Genomic DNA, 24121 nt, shown 5'->3' on the forward strand with positions numbered 1-24121 from the left:
CCACTGAGGAACAGAGAACATGCTGGGATACAACTGACATAATAATATCAGCATCTCGATGTCAATGAAGCAATGAAATAGAATTAGAGATGACTTTGAATTTGCTGCACTCCTGAAGGAGTAAGAAGAGAACAGGAACACCCAGTTGAACTGCTTTTGTTCACAACACCACAATTTAATTATGATTTACAGTTGCATAGGAATTCTGGTCCATTGGACAAAGAACAATTTGTCAAGATGAAAAGTAAGTTCCTTGTATGAAATCAAAATAGGCCTTTGAAAAATCGCTATGATGGAAACGGATTTTCAGACTCCTTAGGCAGGAACAGAAAGAATCAGGGAGTAATATAGAGTATTTATGCATGATGCTTCTTTGGGACTTCTACTTTTAGAGAATCTCTTGAACTGTTACTTCCTTAATGCTAACTGAGCAATAAAGATTTAAAGCAAGTGGCAACATAGTCCTTTATTATTTCTTTATAATTCTTTATTGTTTATTAATATAAAAGCATTTTAAGATATCACAGCCTTATAAGCCTTCTTTCAGTCAGATTTTTATTTTCAAGGTTTAAAAGCATTTTCAGGCTTGTTCCATACTTCAGTTACTCCTGGAAATCCTTTAAGATCTGCTTATTATGCAATTTAGTTTTATGACTGTGGAGAACAAATAACTATTCATTATTGGTCATTGTGCTAGTGCAAAATGGATTAGTAAATATTACTGCCAAATCTCTCCAAGTGTCAGTGTGGGAACTCTCCAGATGCAACTGAAGTTAATAAAAGGCTTTCTGTTAACTTGAGCAAGAAGCAGTCTACGTCCTGACAAAGTAAATGAGTTTGACTGATTTCGTACTGAGATGGACTCCTCCTGCTGAGGGACCTGACATGCTAGTGCAGTGCTAACCAGGGCCTCAGTCGTGCTGTAAGTTTGGGAGAAAGGCTTCATCAAGGCTCACTGCTGTAGAATTTAGGCTCTCTCACTGATTGTCTGCAAGCCATGGCATTGAAAGAGACCCTTGCAGTTCTTTCTCCCTTCTGCACTAAAGCTGCACAAAGTCTGCTACTTGTTGCCTCTTGCAGAGCTATTGCCGTTCCCAAACAGCTATTTAATTTGTATGCAAAACCTCTTTTCTCTGCAGTAGTTTCTATAGCTAATTAAACCATAGAATAAAAACCATAACAAATGCCTGTGCACAATAAATTGGGACACAAATAAAAATCTCACTCTGCTCAGAACATGATTTCTATGAAGCGGGCTGTATCTCAGCAGCCCTGTGCAACCACGCAGCCTGTAACACGATATTGGCAATGCTACTAATGGGCCACAAGCTTTGTAATGAATTTGCAAAGTCTCAGGACCGAAGCTTGACAAGCACGCTCACACCAAACTTTTCTTGACCTGTTGCAGCTTTGTCTTAATTGTTTTAGCTGTGACAATAATTTTGGTAACAGACCTGATGTTTATGGCTAATTTATTTTATCATTTTTCTGTGGCACAACCATAGGTTTACATAGACAGCAGCAACTAGAATTTTTCTATGTAGAATGAGATATTTATGACTCTGACACAATGATGTGGTGTAGAGAAAAAAATGTCTGGTACAGCCTTGTTGAGTAGTGAAGCCACAGGATGCGGCCCAGAGGAGGACAGTCATGGGGTCATAAAAGATGGGGCACCCACTTCATACTGGAAATCCTATAGCTATAAACAGCTCACCCATAGTCAGTTAAAAAAACTGCAGAAGTGGACAATACTAGTTTTAAATATCACAAAGAGATCAAAGAAATGGTATATAACATACATAAAAGGCATCATAGATAGATAATTCAGGCAAAATGTAGAGCTGTAGATCAAACAAGAAAGAAAAAAGGCTTAAAAGTACGATAGCAAACACATAGAAATTACTCCAAGAGTATCCTAAAATGAGGAAAAAGAAACTATCAAAATGAACATTATATACCTCCCAGAAAAGGACTCCAGGTGCTGGCAACTTGCCGTGGCACCTCACCTCTGTCACGAGACTGAAACCACCAGTGTTAGGACCCAGATGAGCAGAGGAAGGGCAATAATAAGCACCAGGAAGAGGGGTGGAAGCTAAGAAGTGTGTGTACAAAAATTGTAAGTGTATTGTTATTTTTTCTTTTTCTGTAACGTTCAGGCCTGGACTAATAGTGACTAGATTCTGAAGATTTCCACTATACTAACAGTAAATTCTTGGCTTTATGTATATATATAATGTGGATTTCTGCTTTGTCCATGAACAAGATTTTGAGTGTAATACACATCAATAACAAAAGGCAGTGATTTTAGTAGAGTTCAGGACTTCACACAGTAGACCAATTTTATCCTACCCCAACCTCCGATTCCTGTTAAGTTACGGAGCAATGCACTTCAGCACAAAATTTCTCTCAAAGTTGTCTAAAACCTGGAAGACTTTTTCTCCCATGGCAGCACTTCTGTACCAGTTTTAGTTGCTTCTGTCGCCAAGACCGGTCCCAGCTCCCTTGAGAACCAGTGGCATCTGCCTGCCTGCATGACACACCTCAAAGCACGGGTGCAGCACTTTGGGCTCAAGCCTTGACCTTCCATTCATTAGCAGTCCCAGGTATTTCTAGAATGACACAGAAGCCCCCAGGCATCTAATAGAAAAATACAGGCTGTTATGCCATGTGTACATAAATCTGAATCTCTGTCAGGATTAGGCATGAACAGTGATTTTCATAGGATGTTAGGAACTGCTTCTCAGAAATTAGTTTTTTCTACATTATAAGTATTAGTTTGTACTTCCGTAATTTATTTTATTTCTACTTTACTAGTTTCCATAATATAATATATTACTGGTTTATGTTAAGGGTTCAGGATGTGGCTAATTTAACATTGCTGTTAACCTTAATTTTTTTTTTGCAAAGACAGCAAAAGTCTAATCTTGGAGCTACATTTCAAATTTGATTGTTTATAAAGCATCTGTTTTATTAAAATTGGAGGCTCAGAGAATGACAGTACATAAACTAATATTTCTTTCCTCCCTTATTTCCCCAGTGGAAGGAATATGTTTTTCCACTTCAATTAGTTTTCAATCTCCCTCCTGCAATATGATCAAAATGTTTCATGCTGGCCAAATTATTAGTGACAACTGCATGACACATGAAGAGTTGTATCTAAAATGTGATTTAACAAACTGGCTGAGTCCTAAACACAGAGCAGACTGACTTTCAGTGGACTAGTTCAAATTCATTCCCAGTATAATGGGAAAACTAATTCCACTATTTTTCAGACTGCTTTTGACAGGATCCTTTAAAGTCTATTTTTTGTGGTTTCTCAACACCTTCCCTAGCTGACTTGCTCCACTGCCTATTATCATACGTGCTCTAACAAGCAGTAAGTCAGTAGAAGTTCCCATTCTCGTCAGCCAACCCTGAGCGGTTTCCTAGTTAGTGAGCCCAAATCTCCAGGTCACATCACAATACAGATTTTTATTGTATTTTCTTTACAAACTCTCTGGGCAGCTATCCTGGTAGGTCCTGCAAGATCTTGTCCAGAGTAATTAATTGAAGAGAAGTCTGTGCTAAGATAAGGACAGTGCAGGTCAGAGAATGGAGTTGCAATCTCAAATACTTTCCTAAGTGTCAATTTATGTGCTGATTGATGGAGGGTGAGCATTTCATTTCTAGTTCTGAGACTTCTGAGCTAGTGAAAATTAGTGGTTAAAATACATCCTATTATATCCTAGCTCAGTTTTGTTGGGTAATAGAACATAAAATGAAGTTATAATGAAATAAAGGCAACCGTTCAGCAGAAATATATTCATTTAGTAATTCAGGCCATGCATTTCCATAACGTGCACACAGCAAGAGTGGGTTACCATTGTGGGCTTGTATTGAAAGGAAAAGAGCTTTTGGTTTTACAGGAGTGTTTTATGTCAGCAGTATATGTTTTCTCATTAATAGCTGTGATACTGGGAATGTCTTTTACTTTTATTCCTCTAATCCATCACTTCTGAGCTGACCTGTTAGTTGTTTACTACAGCCAGACAAAGGAGTTCTCAGCAGATGCTACGAGTCCAATAAAAAATACATGTTTTTATAAATTCACAGATGCCAGAGCAAGGACAGAAGGACGAAAGAAAAAAAAAATCTAAAAGCCTCAATCAATGTATATCTTTCTTATTAAAATCTTTTAAAGCACAAATACTTCTTACCTTGCTTGTGTTACAGCAGGTTATTTCATAAGTTTTATGAATGAATGTCGGTGGGTGGACTGTTTCTGTGTTGTAATTTCCTTAAGCTTTTCAATGGCGGTATGAAGTATTTACAGTAAAGATAAGAAAGCTTTTCTGGAGCTCTCTGTTTTGCAGTGTGAAATACTATTTCATACCCTGTTCTTGCTGACACTAATGGGCAGCTGTATCAGTCTGTCATGTGTCCTTTCACAACTAATACTCTGTGCACTAACTGGAGTTAATTGTACAGACCAGCAAAGCAAGAGCGAGCTACAACACAATAATTTAAAACGTGATTTGAGTTTCACGCTGCCTTCGATGGTAGTATACAGAAGTAGAAAAGCCACTGCCCCAAACATTAAGTGAGTCTTATACTGTATCCTGCCCCTGGCAGCAGCAAAACGGATGCCCGTAGGAAGTACAAGACTGAAGACCAGTAAGGAGCAGCACTTTCTGCTGTGGAAGCTGTATCCAGACCACTGCATTGAAGCATAGACAAATCAGACATATGCGCTATGAAATGGCCTCAGTTTTCTTTGGATCTCCTTATACATTGATCTACCAAAACATTCTAAAGCAAAAAATTTGTCAAGAGCTATGTTGGCTACATGTAATAGTATTTCCTTCCCTTCCCCTTAAACCTGCTGTGGTACCTGTCACTTCTTGTGTATTGAGAAACAGCACAGAAGCATTCCCATCACCTCCTCAGTGTCTTCTCTTGCTTTAAAGACTCTCATAATTTCTATCTTGAGTTGTGGGGTCTTTTACCAGGTTGAAGTGTTCTTTATACAAATAGTCTCCTTAGAGGTTTGGGAGTTATTTTCTTGCTGTCCTTCTGCATGGCTTTCTTACTTTGCCATAGACCTCTTCAGATACAGAATATGAAGAATATTCAGTTGAACCATAGGCACTTACAATGGCACAATGAGTTTGTTCTTTAGTCCCTTTCTAATCATTCGTAGTACTCTATTTGCTGCTTTTTTAGCAATAACTGAGGGCGCTCTTGACATTCTCACAGAACTATTTGCCCTGACCAGGTAGAGCAGTTCTTTTAGTGTCATTATTTTTATGCTTAGTTAGGACTGCTTTTTCCCCATTTACAGTATTTCCTAGTGAACTGCACAGAATTTCTACCATTTTATTGTCTGCTCACTCAGCATGGTCTTCACCCCTTCAAAGACAGATTTAGTTGTAATATTTTTCAAAAATAACAGTAAATTTTGCCCTTTAACTATCTACATCCTTTTACATCAGTTATGTATGCAATGAAAAGCATAGATCTCTCTAAAATTCTTCTAACATCCTCTCTTTATTGATAAACTTGGCCTTTTGCTCTTCCTTTCCCATCCTTTTATGAATTATGAATCTACCAAAATGATGATCCCTTTCTCCAATAACATCTTGATTTGTTCAATAATCTCTGATGAGGGAAGCTACCAAAAACATATTTAGAACTCTAAATACTATTTATGTGCTGAAACATCTTTACAAGAAAGGTGACAGTTACTGTCATATGCTGTTTCCTTTCATCAGGTAAGGGCTCCCCTTGGCTACATCAATACCGTCAATAGTCTTAGTTTGATAATTACTCATCTAGCACTCAGCCAGAAATTACTTCAGGAAAGGCTCTCAGCCTGTATTTTAAAGCAGATAAAATGTGAAAATCACAGCGAGTTCTTGTGTGGTGACAGCTTTTGAATTAAAAGGAGTGATATGCGTGATGAAGAAAGGAGTTACTCTATATTCATGAGGCAGATCATTTATGCATCCAGAGTGAATCCAACGTGATCATGAAACGCAATTTTAACAGTTATGGATATGGTGATATTTCCAAGAGTTCAGTCAAGAGCTGAGCCTCTCCTTGTTTTCCTTTACTGTATATGAATGGGAAAGGGGAAGGTTTTTTCAGTCATGCTCGTTATTGCAAGTGACACAGTTGTATGATCCAGACACTTTTCCATCTCTTATTCTTGAGTAATCAACGAAACATGAAAAATGAATTTATCATGGTAAAACTAGATTCCTCTTCAGTACAAAATTTCTGCCCGTTTTATTCTTTGTTATGCACTGTAAATGGCAGCAGCACTTGCTGCACGGAAATCTAATTATTTTTGCACAGAGCACTTTATTTAGCCCAGTATGTCACAGACATGAGAGTAACTCAAGGATGCAGTAAATGAGAAAAAAAAAAAAAATGACTGGGATAAAAGCAGCCTGAGCAAGCATTTTATTTGGTGGAGGCCAGTTGAGATGGTAGGACATGGATTATACTAATAGTATTATTTTTCTTCTTTTTCGAAGAAAAACGTAGCTAAGATGCTAAAAGCTTTGCATTTCCTTTCTGTACAACAAACAGATGATTGCATGTGGTCCAGAGCTGGTAAAGACCAGGAGCTTAGAATTTTTAGAAGTGCAGCACTGTGGATATCTATGCCAGAGAGTGAACTTACTCATGCAGCTAATTGCTGGAAGTCATTTCCTGGCAAAATACAGGAAGAATCTTCAGATAAGAGAGGGAGATTTAGGCTTGGGGTATCATATAGATACAAATGGAGGATTAGAGACAGAGGAAGATTGTCTGGAAGTAAACTGCAGTGCACATCAGTAAGCTTTTAACATGGTTCACTTAGTTGCTTACTATACAGTTGGAAATTAAGAGAACATTTCCAAGTCCCATTCTGCAATTTATTTGCTTGTACTTCATTTTCTGAAAAGCTGCAGTATAGACTTATTATTCTTAGAAGTGAGGTATGGTGTATGATTTTTTACTGGTCTTGAGTTGGAGGAAAGTGTATGGGCAGATTTTAAAGGCGGCTGTTCTGTGTGTGTACATATACATATACACACGCACAGATATAGACACGCACAGATCCGTGGTACCATGCATGATTTATTTTTTTTTTTTGTCTGCCCAACTGCAAACCGAAGGCCTTCCTCTTTTAAACCTTCTCAACTGATCTGTTTCAAGGTTTCCTCTGATGAACAGGATCCTGTAAGAACAGGATCAATCACAATATGGTGGATCAAAGACTGTGCTGGTGAATATTCAACTTTCTTCAAGATAAAGAAGAGTTGATTTCTAACCCATGTATCCTTCTAGAAACTTAGGTGGGGTCTTCTGTAAAGGAAATACTGCCTTTTTTTCTCTTCTGCTGCCTCTTACACTGACAGTAAGTGAGAAAGGATCTAACATGATATTAAACCATTTTGGAAACCCTTTGAGAAATATGTTTTAGTAATACCGCTTACCCTATTCAGCTAGAGCTTCAGATAGAATGATAGATAGGCAGACCTTCCACAACCACCTACCAAAGACATTAGAGAAGCCTGTTTTATTTTCTCCCTGGGATTAGGTGTACAAATCATTATGAGTTAAATAGATTTCTTGGGAAAGGAAGAGTTTCTTCAGCTCCAGAGAACTGTGCAGATGCAACTTGGTCCTCACTGCCCAGAACCTTGCCTCAGAGGGAAATCAAATCAGAGACGCTAAGGAGTAAGTAGATTACTGGGCTGACTTTATGATGTTTACTGAAGATTATAAAAAGATTATATAAGGCATACCCTCATTTTCTTCAATTTCATCTTGACCCAGTAAATCATTTTATGTGCAGTTGTCTTGGATTCTCACCAAAGAACAACTGCTTTTAAATGGACTTGTTTATTTTTTATTTCACACAGATATCTTCTTTTGAGAATAAGAAATGGCTGTCAGAAAAGTACACTTTTACTTACAAAGAAAAAGACAGTTAGTATTTCTTTCCAATGCCCTATGTAATCATCATTTTTAATATAGCATTAAATTCATTATTCTTTGGAAAGTGTTCTCTGAATGCTTATGCTAATTCATTGGATATAACTTTAATCTTTTATCTATTTATCATAAACCAAATTAAATGAAACAGGACTTCTGTCAAAAAAGAAATTTTTCAGGCAATTTCAAAGCTTTTTTTCAATTTTTACTTTTGAAGATTTCCATTAAATTGCATATGAATAAGGTGTAATTAGTTTACATTTAAATAAAATATCTTGTCTTGAAATACAATACAGATATGTTAGAAAGATTAAGCTCTGTATAAATATTGATGTGAAAAGTATGCTGTTTGGGGTTTTTTTTCTCATTATAAGTCCTGGTTTTCATAAAGTGATATTTTCTGATTAAATGAATGTTTTCCCCTGAAAAGTTCCTGCTAGGTCTAATTTCTTCTGAAATTACTTTTGCTGTATAAATCTGTGGTCCGACTTCAATTAAATTATCTTTTTATTGTCTCCCACAAACCAGGAGACACATGATATTATCATAATCTCTATGGAGACAAGTTTCAGACACTGCAACGATTTTATTAAAAAATAGTAATTAATTTCTTTATAAAAATTTCCAAGATCCAGTTAAGTAATTATTACTCTGAGCTAAAAACCAGAAAGATGTATGTAAAATGTCATTTAAATATAAACATATTTATTTTTATCTGTTTTCTTCATAAGTTTGCAGAGAAAGATGATATGCTGTTAGATACAATCAAGTACCATAAAAAATGATCTAACATCAGTGACCAAGCACTGAAAAACTTCATGGGATATAACACCAGGAAAATGAAAGGTTAGAAATGTTCGAAACTACATATTTAAGTCAAGCAGCAAAAGCACAGGTGTTGTTTAAATGTTCATTTTTTTGAACACACAGTTTTATGAAGACTTTAATTTCATATTTTTGCAAGTACTAACCAATCAGAGCACGTGTAAAATATTATAAATATAACCTGATGTTAGAAATATAGCTATCAAGTTGGTGGGGAAAATCTGTATTCTGTTCCAGGCTGAATATACTTTTGGATTTTTTCTGTTGGCAGAAAACTTGGGAAGATTTTATTACAGTTCAGAAACTAGCAGTTGTCCTCTGTGCTTTGCCTCGGAGCAGCTGCCACAAGAGACCGCTGCACCTCTGAAGAGCAAGCTAAAACTAATCATCTCTCCTTCTGACACCAGATGTTAGACAGGCTGGTTGATATGGCATACCATGATTGCCATGTGCATGCTTCCTGATAAAGTATGGCTCCAGATATGCTTTAAAAGTAGCTACAAAAACATTTCAGCTATGCATAAACTCCAAAAGTCTGTTATCAGCAGGTATTTTCCTAATGTAGCAGTCATCCATTCCCCTTCCTCTCCAAAACTTCTTTTGAAGATTGATGTTGCTCCACTCTCCAGTCTGGGTTTTAATAACTCTGTTGCAGTCATATAGCTCCCACCTTCATTTCTTATTTAACAGAAAGGAGAAAAGAAACTCTGAGAAGAGCAGTGCAGGCTTCTATTATTATTCTGTGGATGACAGAAGCTGTAAGAAGAAAATGCAGAAGCTGAATAAGGAGAAAATTATCTGAAGGCTGAATTCAGGCAGGCTGGCACGTTCAGTGTACTCAGTGACCCACAGAGGTGCTGGGAGGGATTAGCAGGTGCCTCTGTTGGCATAAATTTGGGGCTTGATGAAGAAGAATCTCAGATTTCTTTCTTGTAGGAAAATGTCTCGCTCTTTTCCTTGAGCAACCAGTCATGGGAGACATGGTGGTCCACCACCACCTTCACATCAGAATCTGATTCTTTTGCCCAGCATATTGAGAGTTTACCCAGTTTTATCAAAAATCCACACTATTTTGGAGACTTCAGCGCCAGGAGTCATGTGACAATGACTGAGCATTCATTTTCATTCTGAAATAAACTCGTGGAAGATGGGAGTAACAGGACATGTTAAGGGACCTCTACATTCTTTACATTTTTGGGATCGTTACAATTTAGAGCTCTTTTGCATAATGCTTGGTGGCAGCATTATAGTCAGTTCAAGGGTTTTGTTTTCATATCACAGTAGTGGGTCTTTATCTTTATTGAGCCGAACATTTAGGAAATATCAACATTTGTTTTTTTCAGGCCTTCTCCAGAGTGTTGCAGCCTTCTCTGCTGCTTAAAACATATGGTCTATTTCAGATTGAGCTGAATGCTGCTCTAAACACGGTTGTGCTGCACCAGAACAGAGGAACTAAGCACTAAGTTACTTTGCTCTCTGCACACTCCTTCCTCTATCTGTGGATGAAACACAGCTGATTTGAAAATGACAGAAGAAATGCTGTAAAAGTCGTGTTCTCAAAAGACAGCTGACAACCTGGATGAGGAGACGGCGGGGGCTATGCACAAACATGGAGGAGTGGACGCAAGCTGTGACAATCGTCAGTCAGCAACTGGCACTTTGTCGTGGGCTATTTCAACACACAAATGTAAGATGACCATCAGCAACTGTAAAACCATCACTGTGTGAAGGGGTTTGCTCTGCTGCCCACACATCCAGATGCTGAAGGCCTTGCTTGTCTGGACGCAGGTTATTATTACACTCTGAAAGAAGCCCTCATATGTTACCAGTGCCCTGGGATTTAGTGGTGGTAAAGCAACTGCTGGTGCTGTGGGGTAATAGCAATTTGGTAAGCAGCTGCTAGCTGGCCCAGAAATTCTAGTTCGGCATGAATTAATGGGCTTCCAGCACTCCACAGGCTGTCTCTCTAGTGCATGTCTCTGAGATAGTCCTACCCCAAGCTGCCTGTATATATTTGTTTTTGCCTAAAGTATCTCTGTTGGTTGTCTGCAGACCTTGATGCAGATTTGTGTGCGTTAGCACAGATAATTAATTGCCTGGCTGGGTGCTCAGTGAATCTACCATCTGAATGCCTGGACAGAAGGGGCTCTACTTTGTTTGGGTAGTATGGATAGCCATAAGATTTCAGTGTTCACTGCTGTTTTAAAGTGTTATAATGCACTTTACTGCTTTGGCTAATGAACCTGAGCCTTAATATTGGAACATCTGATAGAAGAAAGTTTAATTACAGATGGAACAGCTGTAAGTTCGTGCTTAAATATGCATTTAATCAGATGAAAATAGCATTGCTTGGAACCCACTCGAATGTTCATATGTCCCTTGTTATTCATATTATTAGGACATGTAAAAATGAGGAAAAACTTCTGCTGAAGAGGAATGTACTAGTGAGTGATTTTTTCCAGATCCAAGTCAGAAAAATGAAAAGTGCACTAGTGATCCCTAGAGCTTAGCCCTTGTGACTTTTCTGAGTTTTTATCAAAATAAGTAGGGTACCAGGAACAGAATCTGAAAATTATCCCTAAATTTTGAAATGGAGGAGACAAAGGGGTACCTGTTAATGAAAGAAAGGTGCAATCAAAACACATCAACCTAGCTCATTCTATGGGAAAAAGAAATGGTGACTGGACACTTATAGAGCACAGAGAATTTGTCTGCAGGAATTTGGAGGTTTGAATACAATTTGATTTTAATGGTGATGGGGTTTTTGGTGTTTTTCTTTTTTCCCCCTCAGAGGCAGCTATCAGATAAAGAGATGACATCAAACCAGAAAATTGCATAGGACTATGAAAGACTTACAGAGGATTTTTTCAGGAAATGCTGTTATAGCTGAAATTCAGCAAGGCCCCAGTGTTTTTCAACTCCGTTGTTCTAAAAAGAACAAAGATTCAAATAAAGCCTGAAGAGTTATTTTCTTTATTTAGATGGAACCTCAAGCATGTCAGTGGATTAAGCTTTTATTTCACCTCCTGCCAGTTCCTTACTGCACTGTGACATGTCACAGGCTGAGAGGTAATAGAATTGGGTTTACAAGAACCTGAAGTCTGTGAATAGGGATTTCACAGACTCAGTTCAACAACGAATGAATTTCTAGGAAGCCAGGTGGATCTTTTGGTTCAGCTCTGATTGCAAGAGACGGAGAAGAACATCACTACAAGCACGGAACTGTACTGCCCTGAGAGGGTTTTCCCTTCTGAACATCCCTTTGCACTGTGAATGTGAGAAGGCAAATGTGGCTCACTTCTTTTCAGGCTGCAGCAAACATCTCGTTGTTCCACAATAAGACACCACTATTTTTTTTGCAGGCAAGACTCCCTTGCGTCATTTCTCCTAGAGAACTCAGGAATTAAAGTTTTTTTTGGGGAAAAAAAGTGTTTGCTGTCTAGAGAGGACAACACGGTTTAAAAGCTTATTTTTAAAAATTTGCACCTCTGTATTAGTCAAACCAATTATAAAATGTTGGAAAATAAGGCATCAGACAGTCAGGTAACAGAAACAATGTTACAGAAGTAACATGTAAAATGTATTCCTTCTGAAAATGTTGCATTTACTCGGTAAATTGAGCACCTCAGAAATTCGCCAAAGGGACATTAAGAGGGAAAAGGAAAAAAGGAGCTGTTACTGTGTCTCATGATGGTTGAAGAAAGGCAAATTACTTGCAGAAGGTTTGAGTGTTCCTTTGAAACTGTAATTCCAAATGTCTTAGACTGTGTTGGGCTGCAAGTGTTCGCTGAGCAGAGAGAAAGCGGGCATTTTGGTAAGCATCGTTCGCCTTCATGTACAAAATAGCAATGCCTAAACTGCAGGGAGCTGCAAAGCGTCACATGCCCCAGAGTGCTGGTGCCATTCAAACCAAGCTCAGTTATCTGTCCTGATCCTGGAGCAACTCTTTTATGGTCTGTTTTCCTATGTTTTCCTCTCATGGAAATAAGGGCTTAGGAAGAGAAAACGGGAAAACACACACCTGGGCACCATCCTAGCATAGAAATAAAGTCCATAATAATCCAGGAATGGGAGTTTCATACTATGGAAGCTGACGAGCCTCATAATCCCTATCCCAGAAGCTCAGTAACCATGTAGTCAAATGGAGCTGATGAGGAATCATTAATAACAAAGCCAAATCATCGTTAGACGTGAAGCAACCAATGTTTCAACACCCAGGCTAATGTGAACCCTGATGAGTAACAAAATGCTCTGGCTGTTTCTGATCACAGCCACTGTGAGTGGTTTGTTTACCATGAGATTCAAATGAAGTCTCATAAACAGTGGTTCAGGGAAATTTTGAATTTACTGATGAAATGTCAATAAGCCAAAAAGCTGATTTTTCACTTGGTATAAAGTAATGGTATATTACATAAATGCTATTCCAGCTGAAGGTTCAGCCAATTAACATGGCAGTTCATTAAAAAGATTGAATATTATTGGGGGAAGATTGCTAAGCACTAGTTTCAGGCTACCTTTAAGAGCATCATATCTGTAACAGATGTTAGTTGTCAGTTCTCCCGGGAAATGCACAAAAAAATGTTGCACACATCAAAAGGCCCTTTACACAGTGTACTCTCCAGCTTCTGGAAAACATCACTGTGGAAATTTCTTGAGAATTTTCATTTGTTTCATCAGTGAAAGCTGATACTTATGCCCCATTTATAGAAAAAAAAAAAAATCTAGTGCTTGAATGTAAGATTTAGATATGGTAAACTGAGAAAAAAAATTATTATTTCCTTTTTTTGGTTGCTATAACAGTCAGCCCTAAAACTGATGGAAAATGTAGAGGAGGGCCTAGGAGAGAAAAGATTATTTAGAAAAAGCACTTTACACTGGAAGGCTATCATCTATATTATTATCCTGCAATGTATAAGTCTCCCAGAAGACCTGAGAGTGATCCAACATGTGTGGATTGGTATGAGGCATGTACGATGCATCCTTGTCATGATGTGTGATTTCTAAAATACACTGGCAGTCTTAGAAATTAAACAGATGACCAGGCTTTCTGCTCAAGCCGCACAGGAAGGACAAATTAAGGAATAACAGAAAAGTGGCAATTTGGAGATGTCCAAAGGAGGTATTGTACTCCTTCCTCTGAGTTATGTTTCCAGGAGCCCAACTGCACAAAAGGAAGCAGGGTTAAAAGCAGAGTCCTCAAACACTAGTTATAAATCGAAACATCCTGGATAAATGAAGGGAGGGGGGTGTGGGGCTGACTGACAGCAGTGAAGTGCAACACAAGACAAGAGGAAGAAGGACAAAACAGCACAGAAAAGATGTGGCTTGAAAGCATCGGCAAAGGTGGGAGCCCTGCGAGCGGGAGGAGCAGCTTCCCAGGCTGACGCCGCAGCTCTGGGTGGGAACCGCAGTTCTGCTGAGCAGGACTCCTGCCAACCCAGTGATGAGCAGACCTAACAGAGAGCCTGAAAAAGGGATCGATTTCAGCTCAGCTTATCTGTCTAACTTTAAGGTATTTGTTTTGAGGTGAAGTTTTCACTTCTCTGGTTGAATCATTTGCCTCTGCACTGCCAACAAAAAACCTGCTGTTTCCATCTGAAGCTGTTTTAATATTTAAAGCAGACTCAAGTGAAGGTGCAAGAAGCAGCTGCAAGAAGCTTGGAGATCCTTAGAGGCAAAGTCAAGCAAGAATGTCAGGACAGACTCGCCCTTCAGACAGCACTGTTTGCTGCCTCTGTAACAAAAAACCCCAAACCAAACCAAAAACAAACAAACAAAAAAATGAAATCTCATTGTTTCAGTTGGATAATTCCACAAACTGAGGGAGAGGTGGGGAGAAAGCACAGGGCTTCACATATGCAGAGCCTTTTGAAAGAAAAGGAAGTAAATGTGCAATGGCATGGCAAATTTCTCCTAAATACAAACTAGAGAAATTTTGCATTTGATGCAAATGCACTGCATGACAAAAACAGAAGCAAAAGCTTTTGGAAGGCTGTAATGAAAATGCCAGGAACAGCACAGGAAATCCGCCTAGACTGATTTCAGTGCTGGTGCTACTGTTCAAGCACTTGTTTCAGCAAAAAACAGATAATTTCTTTAATGAGTGCCTTGACACTTCCACTGGCCTCGCCCCACTGAACTGCCAAGCCCCTGGGTTTCCAGGCTCTCTGAGGCTACTGCGACTTGCACAAACACACGTGTCCATGAAGCCCCTGGGTCCCAGCTGCCATGGTGGTACCTGTAAGGCTGTCCTGGGAAGACACTGAGGCTACTGATGCTCTGACTAAGGCTGGCTGAGGGCAGGCAGGTGGCATGCTCCAGCGAGCGTTAGGCAGCCCCAGCATTTTGTTGCCCTTTCTGGCTCTGAGAAGAAGCCCCTCAGTGTTACCCATCACATCCATTCAGGTACAAACAAAAATCAGAACTTAAGCTTTTCCACTTCTGTTTCTTTTCCAGTTTTATTTGACTGAAGTTAATTACTGAATGTTTCTTAGAAGTCTGAAAACACTTATACCTGTAGAAGTGTTTATATGTCCAAAAGCTTTTTTGCTTTCTCCAACTCTATCACTAGTTCTACGTAGATGAGCACCCCTCAAAATCTCACCTAACAAAATTCAGACCTGTTTTGAGGTCTCTGAATGCCATCAAAACACAACACCTGTTGTTCAGGTTCCATAATTAAATGTTACACTGTGCACACAACTTTGACATTTTAAAACATTTTAGTTGTAATGTTGCTTACAAATTCTTTTAATTTCTAATCTTCCCAACATTGTTTTCCCTTATGTTGGATCTTGCCACTTACTTCCTTCACTCTTTTACTTAATACTGAGTGTGTTGCAGAGAGAAAAAAGTATTTTGACATTTATAAATGTTTATGTAAAATATGCATACATTAATGAAAATGTATTTTCAGTATTATTTCATTATATTCCTTGTCTCTTTTTCCTTGCCTTTCCATCATTCCTCTTCTCTCTTTCTACTGTCATTTCTTACCTCTGTTTTGCCTCCAGTACCGCTTGCTTCTTCCCTGTCTTCTTTATTTCCAGTCCTTCATACTTTTTCCTGCCTGCCTGCACAAAACTCATACTACTTCATTATTGAAGAAAATGGTTGGACTGTTGTGGGAATCATTATGGACAAGTAGATATGAGAAGCATCATAGTCTGCTTCAATGAATTTCTAAAGTTTAAATTTAATATAGTTAAAGATCAGATATTTATTTCTCCATTTCTGCAGAGACAGACTGGGAGACATCCTCTTCTCTGTACAAGATTGTGTCATTTTCCAGGGCATGAGAACCAGAACACACCACCCTCAGCTCCCGTTCACAAACAAACGTCGTGCTGCTTGCATAGCAAAGCAAATGTTTCTGCACACCACTGCCGTGAGCGCTCGCTCCCGGGGATGAAGTGCAGTGAAATCATTCGCTCAGCCACAGCCTTTGCTGCAACACTGGCAATCTTCATCTAGATTCTACACTTTTACATTTGTCTGCTTACCTTCCAGCACACTTTCCCACAGAAAAAGCATGTTCCTGCTCAAAAAGAGATTTTGGTGAACTCAGGGTGAGCTGTAGCACACTCAGCGGGAGCTGAGACAAGTTAAACGTAAGAAATCAGTTTATCAGGTGATACATCATTTGTGAAATGCGTTCATGTTGATCACCACCCTTCATCATTTCTTCAATTCTGTATCTGGCAGGAGAATGGTAGAGTAACTCATTTTAAAACAATTAGCTGACAAGTGTTTTGGGCTGATTAATCAGGAAGAACAGGCCTGGCAAATACGAACAAGGCTAATGATTTTCTACAGTCATTTTACGGTTTCAGTCTGGTATTTTTTGAGCAACAAATACAGTAGAATAAGAGGCAACGCTGGTAGCCTTGTTTATAATTATGGCTGTTATAGTCCCTTTTTTTGAGGTGCAGTTCTTAATAGCCTTGCAATTTTGGCACACTTCTGATCTGAACTTTAAAACTTTGGGTTCCAAATTTTCATTTGCTGTTTTCCATACTTTTACTTTTTTCCACTTAAATTCCAGACATCTTCAAGAGTACATAAATATAGGGGGGGTTCCACATTAAAAAATAACACTCCCTACCAGTACTTTGGCAGTGGAGCTGTATTTCAGAATTTTTCAGATGCATCCTTTGTACCAGGAACAGGTTTTTTGCCATTATTGCTTAAAAAAAATAAATGAAAAAAACACACACATGGACAAATTATAAATCTATGATTTTAGTAAAGTACTATGTTCTAGAATTCCATTCATAGGTAGAAAACTACAAAAAGTAACATTTTTTTTTTCCTTTCCTTTGTTTCCTAGATCAGTGAAAGAGAAAGAAGTAGAGACTACTTTATAGTGTGGTGGTTACTTCAGAAGAAGGACTGGAGAAAATTCCTTCTTCAGCCCTTTACAAACCACCTCTTCAAATGTGGCATCACAAAATTATTTGCTCAATAAAACCATAAAACACGTGTTTGTAAGAGACTTTGAAAGAGATAAAGGCATCCATTCCCTATCTCCCAAACAAGATCAACTTTGAAGATCTCCTATAGAAAATACATAGTCATAAAACTCATAACACAATATATACCTCACTCTCCTTTTCTTCTGCAAATTACAGACCCACCTCCAAACAGATTCTTTAGGTAACCGAACAGGATATTTATGGAAATGTTTCTGAACTGCATTTGGCTAGATACCACTTTTTAAATATAATTGCACTTTCAAATGGACTGACATGCTTCAGTCACACCAAAAAATGCTGTCAGCAAGCTTTCATTGTGATAATATCACATTCACAAAGAACTAAATGTTTGGAGGTACACAAATTTGAGGTTAAAAGGTAACTGGAATGTTGATCAAAAATTTTAAAGAAAGTTTTGATTCAAATGAATATTAAAAAAAAACAACCACTCAATAATGGATCTGTGAGAGTTTAGAAAATTTGGAGTTTGGGTTACCAACACTGTTAAATTTGAACATTTAAAACCATAAGAAGCTGCTTAAAGGTGCTTAAAGGTGAAAATGATGATGGCAGCCTCTAATGAAACAAATTAAAGGGAATTGTCTCAGCTATGAAATGATGTTTTTGCCCTTTGAATCTGACACAACAATCACAGCAAGGCTGTTGATTTTATAATTGCAATGAAGACAGGAAAACTCTCATAAAATTGTATGGAATGCTATAAATGATATGGATTATTACATTCCCTATCAGTTCGGCCACAGCAGTACTGAGTTAAGAATGACAATTATTTACTCTGAGTTATAAAAGAAGTCAATTACATGGGCAGGCTTGGCTTGAAGAATAGGATAAGGAGGCAGCAGGCTGGGGACAAATGACCCGCATACCTGCCAGTCCTTGAAGAGATGAACAGGCTCTTCCAGACTGAATTATCACACTGAATTCCTACCATCATTGTTCACTACCGTGGTTGTTTCAGCTGAGGGAAGGGCTGAGCTGTGTGGGAACTACTCTGTGGAGGGCAAAGAAGCAGCCCCTCTCAGAATTCAATGGGTCCACTTGCATTACCATGCTTTGACTCAGTTCATGGAGTAATGGAGTGCATGAACTGCATTTCTTTTGGGTGAGACTAAATGGTAAGATGTGCTCCAGGAGTGCAGCTAATGCCATCCAACTGTTAATGGACAGTCAGTCCATGGGATCTGACTAGAATCCAAATAGGGGATGAAAGTCCAAATATAGACCAAAAAAAGATCCAATATAGAGAGTTGTGACTTGGTCCTTGGGTCCAACAGTTTTGCTCTTGTCCTGGTTTGAGGTAAAACAGAACCAATTTTGGTCAGTAACTTCGCTTCTTAGCTGGCCCTCTCTAACAACTGAAATTAACAGCATATTGTGCAGACAATGTTCACTCTCTCAGGGTGATAAGACCAATGTTTATAGCTGATGCCCAGGCTTGGTATGCAGAGATGACCTTGCTTATACTTATTGCTATAACAACCAAGGCCAACCAACTTTGTTATTTGCCCCGTTGGAGGGTCGGAAGCGGAAAAGCATAGTGAGGTCCCACCTGCAAGGAGGAGCGAACAGGACAGGTGACCCAAAACTGACCAACGAGGGTATTCCATCCCATCTGCCTCATGCTCAGTATAAAGGCTGAGGGATCGAAAGGTCAGCTCTCTTTCTTCCTGCAATGGCCGACTCTGTTCGTCTGCCTGCGATCCCGATCCTGAATGCAGATCCGGAATCCAGTTCCCGTCCGTCACTGAGTCAGCCTGGGACTGCCCCAGTGCCAGCCGGTGTCGTGATTGTCATCTCGGGAGCTTGATACGGTTTTGTACATATTTCATTATTTTTTATTTTATTTTATTTTATTATTAATATTTCATTAAAGTAGTTTAGTTCCTTCTAAACTCGTAAGTCTCTTTTTCCTCCTCTGCCCCTCTGTCTGAAGAGGGGTAGAGGAGAGCATCTGTCGGTCCCATCTGGGGTCCTCCAGGTCCCCAGTAGCCGATTTGGCCTAAACCACGACAGCTCTACACTCTCCTTTGGACTACAATACTTGCCAATGCAAACATAGCCATAGACCAAAACTGTCAGACTTGAAGTTGCCGCATGTCTCTGAAGCTGCTGTTTGGTTTCCCTGCTAGCCATTCTTTCAAACACTTTTTGATGATTAATAATGAGGTTTCTCCTCACAGTCATTACTCTCTGCTAGGAGAAATTTGGAGGCCAGTGGTTATTTAATTTGATTCATATACCAAAGTCCTCTATTTTGAAACCTGAGAGAAACGGCATTATTTCTGCATACTATACTGAAGAACGGAAGTTCTGGCATAGGTGAAAGACAAAAGGATCACTACCCTGCTTCTGGTCCTTGGTTAGATATAACAAAGGTGTGATCTCCTAACCATGGCAATTCCTCTTGTTCTTGTTGTTGTGATCTGTCAATGAAAAAATACGCCTCAGATGAAAAAAGGATTCATTTCAAGGGTTTTTTTTTTGTTGTTGGCCATGATGTACCTCTTTTAAACAAAACCAACAACAATAATAATAATCATAATCATAACGCAAGTCACTCTCACCACCCAGTGAATCAGCAACTTGCCAAGCAGTACCTTCCTGCCCCCTGGCCAACCCCCATTTATATACTGAGCATGACATCGATGGTATGGAATATTCCATTGGCCGTTCCATTGTTCTGTCTGAGCTCCTTCCCAGTTTCTATGGTAATCTGAAAAGAGCCTTTGAAAACATAAACATCACCTAGCAACAACTAAAAGAGTATGCATTATTGACATTCCTTTCACAGCAATCACTGGAAGGAAAATTACCTCTTTCCCAGCTGAAACCAAGACAATGTTCTTTCCTTTGCTGTGTTAAGGAACAACGATACATTACCATCTGCCTGCCAGGAAAGCAACTACCAAAAGGTGGACAGGGCCATTCACTGAAGGAGTTTGTTCATGTGCATAATGAAGCAGAAATGGTACCTCTGGCCATGGACTGCTCTCAGGGCTAAGGCATCCACTGTGAAATGTTTCACTAAACTGAATGTTTCACCAAACTGAATGTTTCACCAATACCCACTTATACCTTCCCTATTTGGGTGCCAGCAGCCTGGATGCTGCAGAACAGATTTACTGCTTCAGTCAAGACAGCATCTCCAGAGTCAAGCACCTCTCAGCTCTTACAGATCAGGACAGCATAGGGAGGAAAAAAAATACCAAAGCACAATAGTATAATTAAGGTCTTCAATATTGCACTATCCTGTTGTTTTGCTCAGCCTCAGGCAACATGAAAAGACCAAACAACAAGCCAAACACAGATATTTCCACCACTACCTCCTGCATAGGATAGCCATTTTTTTGAGGCCATTTGCAGCCTCAAAAGTGATAAGTCCTCCACAAGTCTATCTTAGCCTGAAATCAACTCTTGATTCTTCATAGTGACTTCTACATGTAAACCACTTGCACCCATTCCCGCTTAATACACACCAATAGCTCTACCCCTTAGAGCTTTTACTTTTTATCTGTTTTCACCAGTTCTGCAATCACCTTCATAGCAAATAAAATTTTGTGCTTTCATCCTGCTTAACACAGCTTGAGCACTTCCATTTCTGTAGCAACTGGCATGTTCCCCTAGCCTCTGAAAGGTCCCTATTTTAAACCAGCAATAAACACAGCTCAGGTTTTGTAGTATCCTTTCACAGTAGCAAAAAAAAACTCCGACTGTGACAATCGACATACTGATTTGCCTCACATTTGGTGTCTCTACCTTGGCTGCTGCCTTGAACAGGCTTTCCTTGCTTTGTCCTGTGTTTGGAAAAGAGAAGTTTTATAAAAGTTATTTTCACTGATTGCCCAGAGTCCTTTCTTTACATGGAGAATATCATACTTCTTTCACTCCTCCTTGTGGTCTTTCTGTTGCTGGCTTTGACTTCTTTGTTTGTTTGTTACTTTTTTCAGCTTTTTAGAAAAATCTTCAAAACAGGCTAAAATGGAGTTACCTGAACTGACTTCTATTGGAAGCATCTGTCCTTACACTGAAGTGATTTTCTCAGTCCATCAAAGAACAACCATGTCTATTGCAATTAATAGTGACAAGCTAATAAATCTTAGCTAAGCTTTATTACTTTCTCTTTCATACATCTTTCATATAGGGAGTACAAAACATCTATGAAGGTTTACCTCAGAAGTACTTCATTGCCACACTTCAAAATCACTGAGAAGCTTTAATGTTTCACAGCATGCATGATATTTCTTTCTTTTTTGGTAATTGCTCGATAACTTAGGATGAGATGTTGCATACTTACAGTATCAAAATAGCATCTTACTTTAGAACAGGTAAAATTAAATTAATGGCACAACTTGAAAAATAAAAGTATTTGAGGTGGCCTACAATTGGCATAATTTTCCATGCTATGTCAATCTAATTTTGAAATAGAGTACATTTTGGAGGATTTGATATTTTACTTCTCTACCTATTTCTTTTGAAAAGAATACATTTTCAAAATTCAATTCAAAATATTGAATGTAAATCTATATTCATAAACATGTTTTATTAGAAAAGAACAGCTAATCTTTTCAAAGAAAAAAGGAGTTGCCCAAGAAATTTAAGTACCATACAACACAACCTAGTAATATTGTGCCAGCAAAATGAAATAAACATTTCCCGAGTAAAATCAAGATAAGAAGGTTTTTCAATGTTTTCTACACAATTTACGGTGAATATTCAAAAGCTAGTATTGTGGTAATCCTAACTGGGAGACCATCATACCTTGAGGAGTTAGTGATCAGCAAAAAAGTTAATCGGAGTATGCCCAGTCCTGCGCCGTGCTGTGCTGCACATCCAGCGTGGCCTTCATGCCTGCGTTGGGCTGTGCAACTCCCTCGGTTGCAGGACCATGTCAGCAGGCTTGTTGCAACAGGGGAGCCTACAGGCTGCTCCCACTGCGGACCAGCGATTGCAATGCCTTCCTGTTCTTGCCTTTATCCCAATGTGCAGCAAGAAGTTCTCATGTGAGCATCCTTTCTGTTTGACAGTAGAAATGATGAACAGAGCTGTTCTCTTGTAAGAAAATCCTATAGTAACTCGAATGACCAAAATGTGGTCACTCTTTTCACGGTCGGGGTCTGCACGGTGTGCTGTGCGTGGATCGGAGGCCTGTTCAAAGCTGCACAGCTCAGGGTTCCCAGCATCTAAAGGGATGTAAGATTATCTGTACTCTTCTTTCTTTCTTTACAGTGTTAGCTCTAATATGTAGCATTTTAAAGGATACTTTACAGAGCTAGAGTGCCTTTCTTACTGGGATCATAACAGACCAGTATCTCCCAGTGCAAAACAACTACTTAGTTAAAATGGCTATTTGAAAACAGCAGGACTATCTAGACTGCAAATGGAAATCAGCTTTTCTCATAACAGCCTAATTTCTATTTTCCTCTTCTGTGTTTACTGAAATTGCAAGCATCACGATTTGAGTAAAGGGTTCGTGCCCAGCGTGTGTGCAGCTATTGCTGAACTTCTGATTGGCTCTGAAATATATTTTCCCTGTCCTCTCCCCAGGAGCACCTTCAAGAGGCATTGAGAAAATTGTCTTAGACAACCTGCTCACTCCAGTTTTAAGAACCATTTCTGAAGCAGTCGGATACATGCAAATGACTTACAAAACTATTCTTTTTGAATCTTAAACATTCCAGACATTTAGTCCAAAATGACTCTGTAGCAATTACATATAACAATTACGGGATGTAATTCTGTCCTTAGGGCCTCTTAGTGCTAGCCCTAGAGCTCAAATTGGCAATACTGACTGTAAAACTTCAACTACTTGATTAAGTGAACATAAGACAAGCAAGTGTTTGGGCTTGTATTGTTTTTTTCTTCGGCTGTTGCCTATATGCATAACCATTACTAGAAATGTGCAACCAATTTCATGTTTGCTACAGAGAAACTATACCCTCCCTGATACTGCGGAGTCTCTCATATGCTGCAAATTCAGACACCAACTTGCATTTCAGTCACTCATTCATGTATCAATACCTCCAAAACCAATTTTCTCTTTTTCATTTATTTCTAGTGAATATGGCACGAATATATGGCAGTATATGCAAACTGAGACTGTGCAGCAGTAGTCTGTCCTGGGTTTGAATCAACGGAACTTTGCCAGTAATCTTTTCTGCTTTCCTTGAGAGATTCTTACTTCCTGTAATTGCAGATATAACAAGGTTGAAAGATGGGAGGGACCCCTGGAGATCAGACAGTCCAACCCCCTGCACACCACAGTCACTTAGAGCAGCTTGCTCACGACTGAGTCCAGTCAGGCCTTAAATGTTCCAGGGATGGAGACTACACATTCTCTCTGGGTAACTTGTTTCAGTGTTTGTCCACCCTCACAGTAAATAAGTTTTTCCTTATGCTTAAAGATAGCCCTCTCTATTTCAGTTTATGCCCATTGCCTCTTGTCCTGTCACTGGGTAGCACTAAGAAGAGTTCTCTTCATTCAGCACAGAAAGTTGTTGGCCTTCTTTACCACAAGGGCACATTGCTGACTCATGGTCATCTTGCTGTGCACTAAGAAGAGTTCTCTTCATTCAGCACAGAAAGTTGTTGGCCTTCTTTACCACAAGGGCACATTGCTGCCTCATGGTCATCTTGCTGTTCACCAGGACCCCGAGAGCCTTTTCTGTCAAGCTGCTTTCCAGCCACTCAGCCCCCACCCTCTACTGGTGCATGGGGTTATTCCTCCCCAGGAGCAGGAGTGGGCATTACTTTTTGCTGAACCTCATGAGGTTCCTCTGTGCACGTTTGTCCAACCTGTTGAAGGTCTCTCCAAATGGCAGCAAACCATCCAG

This window comes from Charadrius vociferus, unplaced genomic scaffold (genome assembly GCF_000708025.1).
Source record: "Charadrius vociferus isolate BGI_N301 unplaced genomic scaffold, ASM70802v2 scaffold176, whole genome shotgun sequence".
Lineage (NCBI taxonomy): Eukaryota > Metazoa > Chordata > Aves > Charadriiformes > Charadriidae > Charadrius > Charadrius vociferus.